We start from the raw sequence: 21069 nt of genomic DNA on the forward strand, positions 1-21069 counted from the left end.
CACACTAAAACAGAAAATAAGCACTACCGTCTTTTGCCGTAGCACTCTTCATTCCTTTTCTTACATTCTCAAACTTCAGAACTTTCAACCATTCCCACCTCAATAATATCGTAAGTACCAATAATGTTAGTTTCTTGCAGCTTTGGTCCAACATAAAAGCTCCCAACCTTTAGGCTTGACTCTTGATGGGGTATATACTCAAAATGCCCACCCCTTCCCCTTTTATCATTTTCAATAACTAATTATTCACTTTAGTGGGGTTTTTTTGTTCAAAGAGAGACTGAATATGGACTTTAACAGTCTGCAAATTGCTTTAGAAAAAAAAAGTTTCATGGAGGCACAGTAGTGTTACTTAGCATACCTGTAGTTCTCTCTCTCTCTCTAGTGCACAGTCAACAAAAGTAAATGCTGATTCAAAGTGAACAAAAACAGCACAAGCACATTTAGAGTAAGCAAACACAAATAACCGCAGAGTATACACAGCAGCAAACCCTGCACAGAGGGTGAAGTAGTGCAACCTTGTAACATACACAGTTAGAAGTGGTGTGCCAGCAGTCGCCACAGTGGAGCAATCCACTGCAAAAAGCTGCATAAAAAAGTTTTCAATATGCAATTAATAGTGGTTTAGGAGCACAGCCACCTGTAACATTTCTGGGTCATCATTTAGTACTGCATTTTGAAAAAGATGCATTATACTTCATAAACAGGTAGCTTTTACATTTTGAAAAAGATATGTTCCCAATGTTTAACAGACCAGCAAATACGTTTAACTGCAGAACATGTACACATTAAAACACACTACTGCAATGTTCAAACTGCATTAATTGTAGTTAAAACCTCTCAACTAAGCTGGGGTATTAAAAATATTAAATGCTAACACCACAGGGAGGGGGTGAGTTGGAGAAAACTGTGGTCAGAAAAAGGCTAATGACAAGCTAATTAGCGTAAATTTGCTAAAGAAAGCCACAGAAAAGCAAATGATTAAATGAAATGTGCTGGCATGATTCAGGCTGTATATTAATCAACTTAATACATGGTGATCCACTAATCTTGTACACGGAGAAATGCTGATGTAGTTGGCATCTGCAGTAGCTAGATAGCATGCATATAAGAGCCAGCATTGGGAGTCTGCCTCCCTCACTGTTTAGAAAGGCTTGCCAGTGGCTGACAATCTCTACAGCCAAGTAACGGCTGACCTCTACTGTATGGAGAAAGATACCGCACAAGAGTCAGAAGACATGTGCTGTCCTCACTTGGACTCAAGGAGATGGGTGGAGTGCTTATCCCAATAGACATTAAAGTTTGCATGGCATTAATCATCCTTGCTACCAGGAAATTACAGTATCTGACAAGGGACGTGGCAAAATGAAATTATGTTGCAAATTATATACTAGTTCCTTGACAAGATGAGATACCATGTGGAGGGACTTATCTGTTTTTGCAGAAAGCAGGAGAGAACCACCAATACACAAAAATGGAATGACATACCCCTCCAGACCACTGACTGCAACCACACTGCTATCAAAAGTCATACCTGCGCCGTTACATTTTCCAGAAAATCAGTCAGAATAACTTCCACCTCAACTACATTGCATCATGTTTACAACATCAATGGCTTCCACGAGAGAGGCACTGCACAGGGTACTGTACAAAATGTGTGTCCAACACAGTCCGTTCCCAAGTGGTGGGAAGCCTCAACCAGTATTTTATACAGGATAACTTTCACAAGGTTATTCAGCTGGCATGTATGCGCTCAGCTAGTCAACAGTCTGGTCCTATGAACAAGCTATTTCACAGAGTATTACTGCACTGGACCTGAAGACAGACTGGTGCCTAGCAGGCTTACTAAGTTAACAAAATAAGCAGCAAACCAGTCATAACAGTGTCTGCTGTTGTGCTTTGAAAATGATGGCGGTTATGCATCGAGACCATAACTTCTCCTCCCCATCTGCAAATACCAAAATCATAGTAGATTTTGGAGTACACCACCTCACTGTACAGCCACGACATTTGATGCATAAGGCGGTGCACTGCAGTGTGCTTCAGAAAAGATGTCCGTCAAGCTCCTCAACACAGTGCCACAAAAGCAGTTACATGGAGACCCTGCAGCAGCACCACATGAGCCTGGTGAGTTACCAGATGTGGCAGCACTCCATACGAGGCAGACACGATACAGCATGGTAAACGAGCAGTGTGTAGCCACAACTATGGGCTGTGACAAAATAATCAAAAAGAATAAAACCGAGCCAGTTAGCAACATCCATATAGCTGTGTTAATGGCAGTCCCCTGAACCACCAATGACCAAAATGCGTGACTGTTCCTGGTCCCTATACTCTCTCTCATTTTGCATGTGCTGTAGAACAGCATTTGCAGCTACCCGCTCAAGCCATGCAGCTCATTCCACATCTCTTACATGGTGCAAGTACTACCTGTGTTTGATCACTGATCTGCACACTTACTGATGCCAAGGGTGACATCTAGACCCGAGAATGTTCTGCAGTCAAGGGTCACCTACTTAACTGTCCTCTATGGTGGATGCATTCACTCTGCAGACAGTGCAAGCCTCAGATATCACCTATGGTAGTGACATGAACGAGTGTACTTCACTGAAGTTGGGAGATTATGAACATTCATCCTGCTCCTATATTGTCAACTAAGCCAAGGTTTATGAGTGTGTGCCTGCCAAAGTTAGCACTGTTGATACTGCTACTGGCAAAGGAAAAAACTTCAAAGACCAATACATGTAAGGTTCAGATAAGGCACATTTAATAACTTGCTGCAAGGAGACAAAAACATGCAAATACAGGATTTTGCCCAACTACTAACAGGAAGTATGCTATTCTTATACTGTTCTACAAGACATTGCCTTCTATGGTTGATGTAATCAAACACAACTTTCAGGATTGTTCTACAGCAGATGTTACTCAGATTTTCTGCTGACATGACTGGATTTAAGAAAAACATTTTGAGAAAAACAACCTGGCCTTGGTGGGCTCTAGCCCATTACAAGCTTCTATTGTGTAGTTATAATACGTGTGTTACATTTCAAGGTACTTTTCTAGCTTGGGCACAAGCAAATGCTGATTAAAGTTCAGATTTTCAAGCAGTCTTTGTTCTGATTATCTATAGCTTCTACAGCTGTGTATTTTCTCACAGCACAAGCAGAACTCCTTGTCCAAGTCTCATAACATTAATACAAGTGATACATCTATTCATTATTTTCCTGACACAAGCAGAAATTATCTGCTTCCCTGTAAATTTCCAAAGCATAAGCAAAGATTATAGCTGCGCATATTTCATGACAATACAAGGTTAGAAAGCTTCTGCAATTTGTACAGATTTTATGCAGTGTGAAATAGAATAAATGTGTTAACCCTTTTCAAGCCTTAAATGCACTAAGCATATTACTAATACATACACTAATACATATTTTTCTGACATTTCCCCCTTTTAATACTTTTATTCTACTTTCAAAATAAGCATAAACAGATTTTTCTTCTCCTAACCTCTTCCCACTTAGGATTTGCAGTTAAGAGAGTCATTCAATTTAAACTTATGAAAGCATTTTCAATCTTAACAATTCTTTAAACTCAGTACTTTGATATAAGGTTTCAGAAACTGACATGTCTATAAAGATTTTAATCAGTCTTTTCATGCAGGGGATGCCACAACACATACTCCCAGTAGGATCATTCCTACATAAATGGCAATCAGGATGTTCATTAGGATAGTACCCCACCCCCCAAACCATTTCTGAAAAAAGTCCATCAGTGGGTTTGGTCCTGGCCGACACTTGCTGAATTACTTCAAGGTGATTGTCTATCTCATGTTTATGGTCAGGAATATACGAACAGCACTCCTCCTGGATTAATGAGCAAGTACCGCCTCTCGCTGCTAGGGTGAAGTCGAGAGCCATGCGGCTTTGAAGCACTACAGTTCTCATGGCATTCAATTCATCAGTCACCAATTCGAGAGCGGAAAAAGTTGCATTACTCATTACTTCGAGAAGTTGACAGTTTTCTCAGCTCCCAGATCGATTTCACTGCTCTATATGCTGGTAATATGCCTGCCCACGATATAACACTATCACTCAAGTCCATGTGTGTCAGTCCATTGCCTACAGAATGATGGTTTTTCCAACGCGCATCAATTTGCCCCACTGGATTTACAGGTTTCTTGACGACTTCTCGGACATTCCGAATTTTTCCTTGAGGTAAAACTGCAGTGTGTCGTATGGCCGGAACCAGGTAGCCCAAAAAACAACTGCCGGACCAATTCTCAGGTAACCACTTGTATGCTTGCCACATACAAAATAACAGTCCTCTACTTTAGTAGTAACTTTGCTATGACTATACACTCGCCCTGCATGAAACATTTTTCTATCAATTATAGACAGTTGTTTATAGAGAACAGAATTATGTTTTACTTCATCAATTGTTTTGTGCATCAATTCAAGAAATGAATCATAGTTTGTATTACAATAAGAACCTGTATTGTTAGCTTTAGTGTAACATTTATAAGGAACAGTCACATTGCAATTGTTCCAACCCACCTGAACAGTATAATTTTTATAAAAACACACAGTTCCCTTTTGTGGAATAGACAAGTGCAATGCTATTTGATCTTGTGATGTAATGGTTAGGTATCACAAATCAAGTTTTCCCAGGTCTCGTTGACCCCTAGGGGGACTGCAGTCATTAATAACCCCCCTTATGCTGTCTGCAAAGCTGTGCAACTCCAGCAATTCGAAACATTGAAAGTCTCAGCATACACATATTTAATTGCCTGGCAAGTATTGAAGTTTAGGTGCCGGTCTAGGAGTAACGCTTCACATTTATTCAGTTCAGTTTGTGTGGCTGGAAAAAAGAATGGCCACAACAAAAAGATTATTGTCACTAGTACAGTTAACAGGATGATTATGCAATACTTCTGAGGAAATGGTTGTTCAGCATTCCTGTTTTTTCTGGATTCTATAATTTTTGCTCTTGACATGTGACAAGATTTTTGTCCAGTTCAAAGTTCTTAACTAGTTTGCAGTGCGTCAGGTGGATCCACGAGGCACGCTCTGTGATCTTGACTGCAGTGGGTGTCGACAGAAGCACTTGATATGGACCTTCCCAATTTGGTGATGTCTAATTCTTCTTTTTTATTGTCTTCACCCAGATCCAGGTTCCTGAAGCCACTGCCACTTCTGATGGTTTGGTTTGTTCTTCATCTGAAACAGAATTTGACTGCAACAGATGTTTAGAATTCAACAAATTTCTCATATACTCTGCTAGTGTACAGTCGGTTTCCTGGTCTGCGGGTATGAAAGGTTTCCACTGAGGTATATAATAAGCCCTTCCAAATAGTTTTTCAAAAGAAGTCGATCCTTTTGCATTCGGAACAGTTCTCATGCTCAACAGTGCCAGGGGCAGACAGTACACCCAATTTCTCTTTGTTTCTGCTATTAACTTTCTTAGCTTACTCTTTAAAATCCCATTATGCTTCTCAACTAACCCTGCAGACTGCGGATGATATGCACAATGATTTTTTAAAGAAATACCAAAATGTTTACTTAACTGATGTATGGTTATATGGTTTGGTTTACAAAGTGTGTACCATTGTCACTGTAGATCCCTTCCGGAATGCCGAATCTAGGGATGATTTCTTTAACGAGGATTTTTGCTACACTAGCCGCATCTGGATTTTTAGTCGGAAAGGCTTCCACCCATCTGGAAAACATATCTATAATGACAAGACAGTACTTCTTATTTTCACATTTGTTCAGATAGTATGAAACGGATACGGTGGTGTAGGGAAACTCCCTTGCTTGGGCTTTAACGCCTCTTGTGCATGATGTTTGTTACAAACGTGGCACATTAAACAAAATTTTTTAGAGTAGTTTAAGAATCCATATGTCGTGAACACTCTGTTCACCAGCTGTACCACCCCCCTGTTGAGACATGGCATTGCCCATGGCTCAAAGCTGCATATCTAAACAAATTAGATGGTAATATCGGTTTCCCTTCTTTAGAGATGTACAGCCCCTTTTCAAGAATTGCTCCTCGTCTTACCCAGCTTTGTTTTTCAGCCTGCGTAGTTAAGTGTCTGCATTGTCTTTAACATTTCTAAGTCTAAAATCTCAGAGGGTTGTAATTCCTCATTCAAACAAAATACTTTTCAAGAATTGCTCCTCGTCTTACCCAGCTTTGTTTTTCAGCCTGCGTAGTTAAGTGTCTGCATTGTCTTTAACATTTCTAAGTCTAAAATCTCAGAGGGTTGTAATTCCTCATTCAAACAAAATACTTCTGAAGCTGCCTGTTTTGCAGCTGTATCAGCTCTCGCATTACCGTTTGAAATCCTATCATGTTGCTTGGTAGGAGCTGTGCATTTACAAATAGCTACTTTCTGAGGTAACTGAATAGATTCTAACAGATCTAAAATAAACTGTGCATGATTGATTGGTTTGTCAGTAGATGTTATCATTCCTCGATTTTTCCACTGTTGCGCAAAAACATGTACAGTAGAAAAAGCGTACTGGCTGTCAGTACCAATGTTCACACATTTACCCTTTGCTAAGGTACATGCCCGTGTCAAGGCAATTAATTCTGCTGCCTGTGCAGATAAATTGTGTGGCAAAGGTTTCCCTTCTATAATCTCAGTATCAGAAACTACTGCATATCCTACTAGGTTCTGTCCTGCAGGACCCCTTTTGCACGAGCCATCCACGTAGTATGTCACCTCGGCATCATCCAAGGGGACATCCGTGAGATCTTTTCTAGGCAGTGTCTTTTACTCAATCACCTGCAGGCAGCTGTGTGGTGTGCCATCTGCAGGGGTTGGGAGCAAGGTAGAAGGGTTCAAAGTCGTGCATCGTTCAATTGTCATATGAGGTTGGCTCAACAATATAGTCATACAGGAAAGATGCCTAGCAGGGGAAAGATATGCTACCTTCTCTTGCAGTAAAATAATCACGACTGCATGAGGCACTCTCAGTGTGAGAGGGTGGAACAAAACTACTGAGGCCGAAGCCTGTACTGCCACTGCAGCTGCAACTACTGCTTGTACACAGTGGGGTAAAGACCGTGCCACTGGGTCTAGTTGTGATGAATAAGCAATAGGGCGTTGCTTGTCCCAATGCTGCTGTGTTAACACTGATGTCATATAACCTTGCTTCAATCTACAGTTTGGAAAAAAACATTTATGATAGTTTGGTAATCCTAAAACTAATAAGGACGCTGTTAACTGTTTCAGTTTGCAGAAAGTAGATTCTGCTTCTGGTGTCCATTGTAACAAATCCTGTGCTGCCATAGGCTTTTTATATATCAGGTTAGACAGTGGTGCAGATTCCAAGGCATAGTTTGGAATCCAGTTCCGGCAAAAATTAGTCATACCCAGGAAGGACATCATTTCCTTCTTGGTAGTGGGTTTTGGTGCTTGCAAAATCACTACTTTTCTGTCCTCATCTAATGTCCTACCCTCTTTGGATATTACATATCCTAGGTATTTAACTTGTTTTTTCTAAAGCTGCAGTTTATTTTTGTTTACTTTATGTCCTTCAGTGGCTAAAAATTGTAATAGCGCTATGGTATCTTCTTTGCAATCTTGCTGGGTGGGGGCCATCAGCAGGATATCATCAACATAAAGCAAAATCTGACTGCCTCTTGGTGGGGTAAATCCCGCCAAGTTGCTTGCCATTCCTTGTGAGAATGTTGTCAGACTTTCACAATATCCCTGTGGTAGTCGTGTATATGTATACCTTTTCCCCTGAAATGTGAAAGCAAACCAATATTGGTTGTCAGGGTGTATCGGTATTGAACGCATTGCTGATATCTACCACAGAAAATATTTTTGTTAAGGTTTTAAATCATTCAACAGGGTGTGTGGGTCTGGCACTGTAGGTGCCCTTGGTATTACTGGGTCATTTACAGCTTGTAAATCTTGGACCATACGCCGTTCTCCATTCGCTTTCTTAACAGGAAATAAGGGTGTGTTGCATGGTGAATCAGGAGATTCCACCAGCACCCCTTCCTTAAGTAAAGCTGCTATAATAGGTTTGATTCCAACCTCTGCATCTTTTCTTAAGGGATACTGCCTTTTCTGTGGTCTAAATGCTGACTTTGGCGTGATAGTAACTGGTCCCGCTGTACGAATAAGTCCTACATCTGACTTTCCTGTTGACCAAAGAGTTTCTGGTATATTCTGTAAGGCATTCTCTTCCTCCTTCTCTTCCTCCTTTAATAGGAGTGCTAATCAGCTGTCCTTGCTAGACTGCAAGTGCACGGCTGGGTGCGTCTGAGTTATCCAATTCACTTCTGCATTTGTATTCCCTGTTCTGACAGTTCTAACTCCGTCTGCTTTTCCCATCTCGTGACTTTTTCTCCTAAGTCTACCCATTATGCATTCTTGTCCTTAGTTAAGCTAACATGTGGTAATCGATTAGATTTATAGAGTGCAAAGAACTCCTGGGGCAATGAACAGCTGGCTACACTGTTCCCTTCCATGTCCCAGTACAGATTACGTAATATCAATCTGTTTGAACGATTTCTAAACAATTCTTGCTCATATTCCTTATCAGATCCTGGTGTGTTACAATAATACAGTGTACAGTGCAACAAATGTTATCAATGTCAAGGGAGAGGAACTTGCTGATGGCTACGTTCATCAACTCTTCGGTCACTGCCCCTGGACCAGTCATAACCAAGTCCTGGCTAAACCAATAGAACATTTCACCCTACGATTGCACTGTAAAGGTATCAATTTGTCACTGTGCTTCCATACCCTGCAAAGTCGGAACTACTGCTATACCAAATAGCTGCATAAGGTCTCTGCCCAAGAGGTTTACTGGGCATTTTGCAGAAACAATTATTTTACTTTTCTGGGTCAATCCTGAAACAGGATCAGTTATTGCAATATTACAGGAGTGGGGCTCCCGATACAACTGTCCATTAGCTGCTTTCACTAGTATGTAATCAGGTGAGACTGAATTCTATGGCAATTTGGAGGGATCAGGGTCCGTGATGCCCCCGAGTCACACAAGAATTTGACTTCCCTCCCTTCTACCAGGAGTGTAACTTCTGGTTTTCAGCTACATAGAGCTCTGAGCTCAATAAAGCTAAATCCAATATTTCATTTTCTTCACTATCCGTAACTTCCTGCACTTCCTCTATTTCTTCTATCACATCCTCTACTCCTATCACATTCTCATTTGTCCTTTCTCTGCTATCCCTGCTATCCCCTTCTAGTGATTCTTGACTATCATATAGGCAGTCCTCACCCTCCTTGTCTTCCGTGGTTGCCTTCTTGTTTTTCTTGCAATCCCTTGCCAAGTGTCCCTTTTTACCGCATTTAAAACATTCACCCCTTTTCTTTCGCCCTTCAAAGTCCTCCGATCGGTGATCAGATTGTTTGTGCATTTCTCTTGCCCTTTTTCCCCGGACTGTACTACATAAACTTCTGCTCCATCTTCTACAGAAAATACTTGGGCTTTCTTTCATTTTGCTATTAAAATGCCTTCGGCATGGCTAGCATATTCAAGTAATGACTGCAATCTGCTTGTACGATGATCTACCATGTGCTTTGTAATAAAACTGCTTATGGGTGCAATGCTGCCTTTCAAAAATGCATTCTTTAACTGCTGCTCATATGGGGAATCGTGTGTCTGATCTTCAGGGACCTGCATTCCACAATGGTTATCAAAACATTCTAACAGTCTGGCATAATATCAGTCAATAGTTTCACCTTCTTATTGGATGCATTGATTAATGCAAGTCCAAGTCTGCCCTAGGCATCCATTTCTCAGAGATGCAGTCTGTAAGACCTTTTACTTTGTTGTCTAGTTCTGCGCTGCTATGTGGGAGGGGCCTGTGTGCAGCGTCACGGGGACTCCAGTTGCCATTAATCATGTGCCAATCTGGTCCCACAATTTGTCTGACTACTTTTTCTACCTCTTCTCCATTTAAATTATAACTTAGCCTTATTCCTTGTAAATCTTCTAAGAACTTTCTAAAATTAACTTTTGGATGGGGAATTCCCTCAGTGGCTTTCCGGATGTCTTCCGGAGTCCAGGGTCTATACACTATAATAGTAGGATCCTGATCTTCTTGCCCTGCCTGAGGATTAGGCACTTCTATAAGTGGGCATATTTCTTCTTCACTCATAGATCGTGAATTCCTACCCATTTGATATAATTCAATGTCCCCTTTTGAGTTACCTGCATGTGTTCGAGACCTGGTCTCGATGGGATCTCTAATAAATGGTTTTGCTTTTGTAGTGTCTCTATTTACAGTGGCAGCAGGATATCGCGGGGGTGGACTAACTTGTTCACTTGCTTCACATTCTGGTAAGGGGGGGGGCAGATGCTATTACTAAGTTATTGTCCTCCTTATCTAAAAACATTGCTTTTGAATTATTGTTCTTTTGTTCCCTACGGTTTACTTCCTAAATCCACCTGTGTGCCTGAGGAATTCCTAATTGGCGCTGCTTTTTTACCAGACCTTTGGAATCGGTTTTAAGCTGTTTGACAAGTTTGATAAGCGAGGATTTTTCCAATTTACCGTCAAATTCGTACTTATTAACCCACTTTGAGTAGTATTTAATATTATCAGCACGCTGTGACTGCATGTATTTTGTGTCTTCGGTTAACGGCGGATTTTGGGGTCTTTTTGTGCAATTATTACCCATTTTGTTCTACCCTTTTAATCATTACGTAACTCTTTATTTTTAACGTGGTACCACGGATTTTGTTATAGTCTCTTCAGAATGACTGCCTATCTACTCTGTTTCCCTGATCTATGACAAGACAGTAATCTTTTCTGTCCCTGACTTGTAAAAATACAGTCCTGACAAAAACAATACAAATCTAGTCCCCGATCTAAAACAGAAAAAAATGTAGATTCACCTTACCTGAGCCTTCGTGATCGATCACCTGGTTCGTGAAAAACCCATCCTTCAGTCACAGATCAGAAAGTGGCTGGCCTCTTTTGTACGACAATTCAGTCGGAGAGCTTTTCAAATAAGAAGAGCCAATGTGGTTTCTTCCCCGTATGGTTTCAAGCCACCTGGCCTGTCTGATCCGAGGCGAAGTGAGGGTTTCCGGTCCGAAGGACCAATCTGTCAAAGGAAAAAACTTCAAAGACCAATACACGTCAGGTTCAGATAAGGCACATTTAATAACTTGCTGCAAGGAGACAAAAACATGTGAATACAGGATTTTGCCTAACTACTAACAAGAAGTATGCTATTCTTATACTGCTCTACAAGACATTGCCTTCTATGGTTGACGTAATCAAACACAACTTCCAGTATTGTTCTACAGCAGATGTTACTCAGATTTTCTGCTGACATGACTGGATTTATGAAAAACATTTTAAAAAAAACACAATCTGGCCTTGGTGGGCTCTAGCCCGTTACAAGCTTCTATTGTGTAGTTCTAATACATGTGTTACATTTCAAGGTACTTTTCTAGCTTAGGCACAAGCAAATGCTGATTGCAGTTCATATCTTCAAGCAGTCTTTGTTCTGATTATCTATAGCTTCCGCAGCTGTGTATTTTCTCACAGCACAAGCAGAACTCCTTGTCTAAGTCTCATAACATTAATACAAGAGATACATTTATTCATTATTTTCCTGACACAAGCAGAAATTATCTGCGTTCCTGTAAATTTCCACAGCATAAGCAAAGATTATAGGTGCGCATATTTCATGACAATACAAGGTTAGAAAGTTTCTGCAATTTGTACAGATTTTATGCAGTGTGAAATAGAATAAATGTGTTAACCCTTTTTAAGCCTTAAATGCACTAAGCATATTACTAATACATACACTAATACATATTTTTCTGACAGCTACTGTGACAAGTGCATGGCCTTAAATGCACTAAGCATATTACTAATACATACACTAATACATATTTTTCTGACAGCTACTGTGACAAGTGCATGGTGCAATTAATGCCAGACACTGGTGACTTGCCGATATCAACCATGCTTGGATTTCATGTGCAGGATCATGTCCCACTGGAACCTAGCAATGTACATAGGTAAAATACCTGTGCCAATGCAGACCATATCTGATCCCCACCACTATGTGACATGCATGTTGCTATGTATCAATAGTGTACATAACCTACTGACATATAAAGGCCTTGTGGTGGTGGCTGTCATTGTTGCTACCCTGGTGTCCCTGCTGGACAACTGTACACTTGCGTGTTTAAGCAAACCACTCATAGTTGGAAGCCACAGTCCTACATGAATGCCATGCGTTACAACTCACTTGGTACATTCCCTATAGCTACCAGAGCAATAACTAACAGTCCAGCTCTCACATCTTGTACACTAACAATATGAAAGTACCCTTTCACCTGAAAGTAAAAGACTTAAGGATCTCCTAGATAAGCCTCTGTGTTGGTCACCTTCTCTATGGTGAGCCTGTCTTCTGGTAACTTCTTGCACAGTGCTCTTGGACTGCAGTAATACTAACAGTGACCCATGGTACACCTGTACCACTGTCCTATTACGGCTGCCTGCCGCACTGGAAGTCCTGCTTGACTTATCTGCTACACATTTATCTCGAGGATATGGAAGCCACGTGTGTGCAGGGCTGATGCAGCTCTCCCATCTCCCTTGAGGTGAACTTTTCTGGCCATGTCATTCCATCAATCCTATAACAAGGCATGTATACCCGCCAAACTGTGTCCACACAAATGACCATTCATGCTAGCTAATAAATAACAGTACTGTCCCCAGTCTACTTAATGTGGATGCACCCCTGTGCGCAGTTGTAGTCAAGACACTGTGGCATGTTAGCCATATTTGCTGTCCCTAGGACCTGTCCCAATAGCAGTGTGTGTGGTTGGTACACATGAGGCATGCTATCCCCTGTACCATGTCAAGCAGCCTGTGTGCATGGAAAATGCGGTTGCAGATTCTACATTGCAAGACAGTGACACTGCCTCCAGTTTTCCCAATACCCCACTAAGCTGAGGCTTAACAGGACAAATGCTGCCCTGCCACCTGCAGGGTTAAAAATCCTCCCTGTTAACTTGCCAGTCACCCATCATGCCTGTGCTGTGTTGCCACCCTCCACACACACACACACACCTTTGATCAGTTACTGTTTTTGTGGTCAATGCAATCCTGTGATCCATTACCAATTATCCTGTCTGCTGTCAGTTTGTATGACAGAGCACACTGATGTATACTATTACTTGCCATAACATGATTACACAAAACAGAGTGATTGCAGTCTTTATCTCATTAACTCTGACCTTACAGCCATTACAGTAATGAAGTAATTTACTTTTACCTCTGAAATTCACCTAGAATTTAAAGCATTGTCAGTCGCGCTCCACACTACAGTACTTGGACCTACTGGTTCCTAGGCTTGAAAGTCACATATACTATATGTGCATCAGACCTAGTGCAAAGCATGTATGTGAGTGCTACTGTTCATTGCCACTACATTACCTTGTCCCTGTGCAGTGCACATTGATGGGCATTCCATTACATGTGGCATGCACACCAATGTACCATTTTAATTCGGGATTAGCCCCAGAATGGACATGTCTCTTAAAGGAGAACAGCAGCCAAACTGAAAAAAACATGTTTATTTTATCATGTTTTTAGGTTTCCTACACTTTTGGACCTTATATACTTTATTTTATATTTTTAAATGTAATTCCAGAGTCTGCATACGAGGTCTGGCATCTTGAATTTTTTTTAGTCTACCTCTAGGTATCCCACAATGCAGTGTTTGGCTTTAAAATATTACATCATAGACCATAAGCTCCTGTCAATGCACTGACTTTACATGTGTTTTCACACATACTCTGCTTTCTTTTAGTCAGGTTTAATTACCATTTCTTTCTTTTCAGAGTACTCTATCAATCACAGGAACACACAGCTCCAATTACCTTTGCCACTTTTGCCGATACGAAGTGGAGGAGTTGGGGGGGGGGGGGTTAAAGACTACAACTCAGGCATAACAAAAAAAAAAAAAAAAAAAAAAAAAGAAAGAAAGAAAATTGGCCACTTTACTTAACAGACACCGAGAATACTATTCTGTGTGGTTATCCCTGTGTGCCTTAAACAGTCAATGAAAAGCAGGAAATAGTAATTAAACCTGACTGACTAAAAGAAAGCAAGGCATACGAGAAAATACATGTAAAGTCAATGCACTAAACAGGAGCTTAGGGGCTATGATGTACTATTTTAAAGCCAAACACTGCATTGTTGGAAACCTGGAGGAAAAGTGTAAAAAAAAAAAATCAAGATGCCGGACCCATGTGGGCAGAGTCTAGAATTACATTTAAAAATATAAAAAAGTAAACAGAGTCCAAAAGTGGTATTAAAATGTAGGAAACATCAAGACATGATTAAACAAACATGTGGGTGTGGTTGTCTTTTAAGCCATGACATATGGCAGGGCTCCTGCATGATGCTGCAGTGGAAATGCACAGGGACCATTTATAGCATCTGAGGGGGGAATATTAGAGCCCCCTTTACAAAACTGATGCATGCCTCCAGCTTGCCAGGACACTGAATCCAACAAGAAAAACAGTTTAAAATACGGTAACGTGGAGGTACCACCACTCAGACCCTCTCCATGGGGAAAATGATGGTGCCAATATTACTGCAAGCAATACGTTCCAGACTTGGCACTGTACATTATGCCACTGCTTACAGTTTAAGTGTCTTTTGCTACTAGGGATATGCTGTACTGACCACTGTTGTATGGTTTTTCCACAGACACAGAAGAAATGGGTGATCTCCCAAAGGAGATAAGAGATATTATCCAGGCGGATGGACAAGTGTAGTGGAACTGCTCATAATACTGCACTATTTTTATGAAGTGCAACACACTAACCTGCTGCATTTTGTTTATCCTTTTTATTTTTTTTTCTTTCACTTTGCTGCATTGGTTTTCCTTTATTTACCTTTTTGGTAAGATTGCTCCAAGGCAGACACTGTATCAAATACAACTACCAATGGGTCTCAAGCTGTCACAAATCCTCCCTCTCTGTAAGGTAACCTGGAGGACTCACTGGTACCCTTGATGTCAACCTTTTTGGGAAGCTCCTCAAAAGAATGGTGGCGAGTCGTCCCCCCCCCCACCAACCGAGGCACCTGCCCAGAAGTGTGGCAGAGGTGAAGACTGAGGTAAACTGGTGGTTGGATGCTGACACTGGCTACCTGTAGCACCTGCTTATGCAGCCAATGGTTGTACAGCTATTCAGCTCTATCCATCAGGTCATCAGAGGAGGAATCTGCCGCCCATGATATTGGTTACAGATGAAAGGAGTTTACATATGGCCTGCTAGAGTGGCCCATTCACTCCCCTGCCCAAACTCCATCATGATATTCCTACCCTATATGTAGTCCAGTCCTCCAAATCACCACTGTGCAATCCTCTGTCTATCCATGTCTCTCTCTCTACCGTACTCACCTTTATGAGCTACTAGCTCCCTTATCAGTATGCCTGCATTAGTGCCTACCACTTAACCTCTACCCTACCTACCACTTCCCTTGCCATCTTCATCTTCTAAACACTAGGGAAAAAGAGAAAAGGGCACCTGAAGCAACAAAAGTAGCCTCTTCTCCCCCACCCACATCCACCTTCACTTCCTGTCACCCTTCTATGCATTCATCAGCTTGATCTCCCCTTTTCCACCCCACTTACCTAATAAAAAACTTGGTACTTTGCTGTGGTGCATCAGAAAGAATGGCTGCAGTGCCGTTATACCAACCGTGGAAAGTTTCAATACGCACATCAGAACGTCACATTCCTGATGCATTCCTTTAATCAAGTGACTGCTGATAGCAGTCTTCCCAGCTATGAGGTTACTGTTATTACTGCATCCATGTGCTTTCAATTATGTAAAGTCACAGACCTTATTGCAACATACATACACCCCCTATTCCCAAGTCATTTTAAATTATATCACTTTGTTTACTGGTGTGTGCTTTTGCTACGCTTCCTCCCCAAATTCTTTCCTAAACAGCACACATTCTGTGCTACAACTGCAACATCTCTGTAAGTAAAGCATGCACTGGTTAGTTGTTTGAAATCCAATCTTGACTATAAAAGGTGACAGCTTTAGGACTGCCTTAAGTATAACATCCCATGTTTCAACATTGTAATTTCTGCAGTTTTGTATCTGATCTTAAATGACTGCATGACCTCAGATTTACAGTTACAACACTCAAATTATGTTTTCAGGGTACCAAGCAAACACAAACCTTGAACTAGCAATCATCCATCATAAACAAGAGATAGCTTTCTATTTGAAAATTAATCTTCAATGGAGACTACTATGCATGCCCAAGTAATTGTAGTGATCTTCTACTCTACGCAAGTCTTTGAAAAGGATAACTTTTTATGGGAGTAGAGGGAGGCAGAGCCAGACAGAGTGACATCAAGATTCTCTCACTCATTTAACTGTTAGTGGGATGGTTCACACTACACCTTTCTTTGCAGGATCCAGACCAGAAGCAACAGAGGCATGTATTTGCATGTCACAGAAGGCTAGTAAACACGGTAGCAAGTTGAGCACATTTTCTTATGGCAGACAAGGGCCAACCGACCATCCAAATCTGACCATTCTGCCATGCATGTTGGGCATGCACATTACTTAACCGACATCTTATTTTCCTATCGAATCTATAGTAAATGCCTACAACCAAAATTCTTTAACATTAAATTAACATGCATATGCCACAGAAAATTAATACACGAGCAACATAAAACTGGTAGGCAAACACAGCTACTGAAACTATTCATCATACAAAGGTGTGCATCTTCCGACAAAAAAAATAGTTTTAACTGCCACCTTTCATATACTAACTAAAGCACATTTCCACCCAGTGTTAGTGCAATACAAGTATATGGTCTGATGGAATATAGTTAGCAGCTATTCAAAGGACAAGATACAGGATGGAAATACAGTTGAGAATAAGAATGTATTTACAAGCAGCATAAAGGACGTGCATGCGTAGCGGGAAATTATGGTTACTGAAATATTAGCAAGGCAAAATCTAGAGCCGGGAAACAGCAGATGCACACTAACTAGGAAGCCAAGCAAGACAAATATGCTGAAATGGTGCCACCTCTGAGAATGTTACTAACCAAAGTGTGAAACTGATAAATTATCCTGCATACAGGTTACGAGTTCCTTACGCTCAACTCCACCCAGAGATAGAATTTCTGTAAAGACGTAATTCAAATTCTCAACGCTTACATACCTAACGATTTCTCTATTTTGTTAAAAAAAAAAAATTAACAACACAGTCCCACAGTAACAATCTGCACTAGCCAATATCTTGTGTGTGTGGGTGGGTGGGGGCTGGAAACAGACTATGTTCAAGGAGCACTGCTTGGGTATTGTGAAATAAATCAGGAAGACTGTTCTACACAGTAGACCTTGGTACCAAGGCAGCTTTTTCACACCAAATGAGATTAGATATTAGGCCTGCCTTGAAAACAGAGATGGCCAAATTCAGCAAAACGGTTTTAAGTAAAAAGTGTAATTGCCTCATCTCGCACACTACTGCATCATCTTACTTCTTCTACCTCGAAAACAAATTTTTATTGAAATTCTACAAAACCCAAACTTCAACCTTAAATATATCAACAAAAAATATTCAAATACACTTGGGAGAAAGTAAACCAACTAAAACTCAGTCTTAACCACTCGCATCACCCAACTTTCTTTGGCAGTTCTATCCTTTCTAATTCTCAGACCTACATGTTTATTAGTTACTATCAGTATCCCATCATGCAATTTATCCCCTCCCTTAGTCCATCATATGCAACAGCCATCGATTTTAGATGTACGGCCACTGAATCCCTCCATGTCAAGTTATTAAGCAGATATTTTACAAATAGACTCGTGAATTTTTCAACTACTTATGACAAACAAATACAACATTCTAACTAACCAACAACACAGCGTCCACTGCAAATGAAGACTCATCTGCAGATCACACACAAACATAGATAAACCATTTCTCTGGGGCACTATTTACAGACCTAAACATCGAACTCTTCGATACACAAATAAGATTCAAAATTAAAACAGAAACAATGTTTTTTGTAATTTAGGGCAGCACAGACAAATTAAAGCCTTGTGCAAAACTGGCCCTCCAATAACAATCACTAATTGTTCAAACATTAATGGAATGATCCCAGGGACTCCTCTTAAAATATGAATAAAAAAAAAAAATAAGAACCCCTTCCCACCCATTAAAACACAGAAGTAGAACCACTACATACAAAAAGTAGAAATTACACACACAAAACTTAAATCACCTTAAACTCTCTTACAAAATCTCACAAGAGAAACTAGAAAGGCTACTTCAACACATGTACTTATCGACAGATGCAGCCTTTCCCCATTACATCATTAAACTCTGCTCATAATTAAATGTAATACTTTGTCAACCAGCAAAACAAACAGCATCACTGCCTACCATTATGCAAGAAGCAAAACACATTCGTTTTTCTAACTCCATCCACCCACAATCCCCTTTTCCCATTTCTGCACATGGGGGCAACGAGTGTCAACCCCTTCCTTAGCCTCATCAACAGTGACACTCATCTAGAACCAACATTCACACTGCCAGGTGGCTAGCCCTACCATGATTGTTCTTCTATACCAAACACACCTACTATCAACTGAGTACCCAATACCGACTGTGCATTTTTGGAACGTGGGAGAAAACTGAAGCACGTCGAGGAAACACACATGATATACACACACCTTGGGAACACAATTCACTGCACGTGCCCACACGGATTTCTGCCACTCAGCCTTTAGTAAGGAAGTTAAACCAGGGACCAACTACCTGAGATATACATTTAAAGAAACGGGTAGAACTAAATCCCGCAAAACAAAGTCTCATCACAACTTACAATTCCTTAATTCACAAAATCGCAGTGCTCATCAATAATGCCACCCTCCAAAAATAATCTCTAAATCGGCATCCACCCAGGTCCAAATGCAACATTGTATTCGAACATTTTCCCGCCCTTCCTTTTTCCCCATACAAGTGTTAGCTTATTATTTTTTCATTTCCCACAATATGCACAGGATTTATGACACGTTTTCAAAACTTTGAAAAAATCGATAATCTTACCAAAGACAAAAAAGTAACACACACAACCCCGGGTACCAGCAATAAATAAGATTGCGACAGGCTTCCCTAGGCGAAAGGACCTCTTGAACAATAAAGTGCGACTACTTGCTCAGAAAGGACCCCACTGACGCTAGAGACACCAGGGAGTAGTGATGGAAGTGGGGTTAGTCTTTTTTTTCTTATTTTTGCCTGGGAATAGTACACTATACCATTGAAGGGTAACGTCTTAAGAGATGTGTGTTGTGAATACAATTTACTTTAATGCATTTGAGCTTGCCATACGCTTTCGAATTTGGTATACGCAGCGACTACAGTGGGACCCGAGCAGTTTCTAGCACGCGCAAATCACGCCCAAGTCTGCCAATACTCTGCCCGATACTAAAATATTATTAAGTATACTAAATTGATACAGATATTACAACAAATACAACTATACTTTCGGTGATATTGTAGTGTACTTGCTCACCGGCAGTTTTCGCGCAGGGGGTGGGCGTGGTTAGGGTAATTGACAAGCCTAAAACCTAGGAAGTGGTAAGGAAATGAGGCATGATTGGCATGCCATGTATATTACCCCATGATGACATGCATATAATGAATGTAGATTAGCAGCTCAGTACCATACATTCCTGTGATAGTTTATTTATTTGTTTGTAATGCTGATGCGCAAGGACCTTCTTTTGCTTTTTGCTTAATATCAAGTACTATAACAAATCCTATATAAGTAATCCCAGTGAATATAAACAATTACTTTTTCCCTTTGCTTTTGCAGGGGGCTAGCCCCCCTGCACCCCCCTTGTAGTCGGTTCTTGGAGTTGATATATTCAAATAGTGGGGGGCGCAATGCCCCCACAAGGGGGTGCAGGGGGCTTGCCCCATGCAAAGGGGAAAAAGTAATTGTTTATATTTACTGGGCTCTCTTGTACAGTTGATGTAATACGGCGGTTTAGGATTACTTGTAGTAGTTTGTCAATTTGGTGGTTGTATTCCTGCATTTGTTATGCTGAAACAGCTAAGTATGCACTTAATGATTCTTTAAACGGAGTTGAAATTCATCTGTTAAATATAACTGCGATTACTCATCAAAATTAATATTCATGCTGAGGAAGCCATTTCATTTTTGGTTATTCATAAGTTAAGCAAGACGTCAACCAGCTGGGGCGGGGTTGGGGCAGTGCTTGCTACTGCGCATCTGGTGAGCCAGTACACTACAATATCGCCATACTTTCTGTATAACAAGTATTATCATCATACATTTATTTAAATTGCTATTGCATTAGCAATAGTAAATTATCTTGCAAGCCAGTCTGCACAGACGCTGGCGTCGCCTCAGTGAATGACAGGTGAAACTGTCATGTCCTAGTATGGAAAAGAAGCATGATTAACAGCCATGCAGATTTCAGTGTGATATCATGCACGCATTGTTTATTGTGGAATAACTGCAAGTATTTTTTTCTCGTTTTTTTTTTTTAATGTACATTCAAACAAACGCTTTGGAAGTTTTCTTATTTGCAATGGTGATGGATAGGTTGACAGACGAGATCAGACAGGAGTCCCCATGGACTATGATGTTTGCAGGTGACATTGTGATCTGCAGTAAGAGTAGGGAGCAGGTTGAGGAGACCCTGGAGAGGTGGAGATATGCCCTACAGAGGAGAGGAATGAAGGTCAGCAGGACTAAGACAGAATATATGTGTGTGAATGAGAGGGAGGATAGAGGAATGGTGAGGATGCAGGGAGTAGAGTTGGGGAAGGTGGATGAGCTTAAATACTTGGGATCGACAGTTCAGAGTAATGGCGAATGTGGAAGAGAGGTGAAGAAGAGAGCACAGGCAGGATGGAGTGGGTGGAGAAGAGTGTCAGGAGTGATTTGTGACAGACAAGTACCAGTAAGAGTGAAAGGGAAGGTCTACAAGAGGGTAGTGAGACCAGCCATGTTATATGGGTTGGAGACAG

The 21069-nt window shown here is 40.9% G+C and overlaps 1 protein-coding gene across 1 annotated transcript in view; it reads right to left on the reverse strand.

Annotated features, from left to right (window-relative positions):
• SRRT (serrate, RNA effector molecule) overlaps positions 1-19252 on the reverse strand; it is a gene marked incomplete in the record, with an annotated part of 984080 nt that extends 964828 nt beyond the window's left edge. The window contains 1 exon segment of the mRNA XM_044077005.1: positions 19117-19252.
• Between the last annotated feature and the right edge of the window lie 1817 nt (positions 19253-21069).

Source organism: Protopterus annectens, chromosome 7.part0, assembly GCF_019279795.1.
Source record: "Protopterus annectens isolate FY-2018-M chromosome 7.part0, PAN1.0, whole genome shotgun sequence".
NCBI classification, from domain to species: domain Eukaryota; kingdom Metazoa; phylum Chordata; order Ceratodontiformes; family Protopteridae; genus Protopterus; species Protopterus annectens.